The sequence below is a fragment of the Pollicipes pollicipes genome, unplaced genomic scaffold (assembly GCF_011947565.3).
Source record: "Pollicipes pollicipes isolate AB1234 unplaced genomic scaffold, Ppol_2.1 Scaffold_7231;HRSCAF=8579_pilon_pilon_pilon, whole genome shotgun sequence".
Taxonomy (NCBI): domain Eukaryota; kingdom Metazoa; phylum Arthropoda; class Thecostraca; order Pollicipedomorpha; family Pollicipedidae; genus Pollicipes; species Pollicipes pollicipes.
The window spans coordinates 23,959,313-23,960,192 of NW_023597034.1; positions in this window are offsets into that span (position 1 = coordinate 23,959,313).

Consider the following 880-nt stretch of genomic DNA (forward strand, 5'->3'; position numbering starts at 1 on the left):
GAGATACAATAAATCGCTACGAAACTAGAACGCGAAACTAGAACGCTATCGAAGGATGGCGGAAAGAAGAAGCTCAGCACAGCTTTCTTCAATCAAAAAGTGTGACTATAGTTTTTGCGGGACTGTTTCCATCTTTTACAGATGCAGTTCAAATATATCCAGCTTACCTGTGTAGGTACTGCAATTTTAAACATTCTGTCGGCTTTAAAAAATGCGACGCATAAAAAGGACATTTGACGATAACGTGCATGTCAGTCTCTGCAATAGTCTAATTGATAAGCATGTACGGATGCACTTTTGAGGAAAAAGAAACCTGCCACATCCACCCAGTGGCAAAAGGTGCAGACTAAAATGTGCTACTCTCACATTTTGAAACGACTGGTAGTTTGCTTTCAAATGCTAAAAATACCCGAAAAACACGTTTTTTTTGTAATGAGACGGGGAGCTCCCGTGCGTCCATCCGCCCGTCGCTTGCTCCCCGAACGATGCACCACGCTAAGTATGAAGTGAGATACAAACCTACAGGACAAAACAGGCAATCATTTCGAAAGCTTCAGATATATTAGTTACGTGTATTGACAAAATACTCTAGGATGATATTATTTACAATGATGATTAATCCAGGTTTATCAACTATTTTTGTGGGAAATGGCATCGTTATATTGTTCCACAGCTAAGGGGCAACGCGAAATGTTGTAAATATTCCATAAGTGGAGCCTGAAATTGGATGATATAGATAACTGGTTGGTCTCATTTGCATTGCATTGGACTAATAGAGGCTATTTATTAAATCAAATGATGTAGGTAGCAGTCTGGTTACATATATATATATATATATATATATATATATATATATATATATATATATATATATATATAT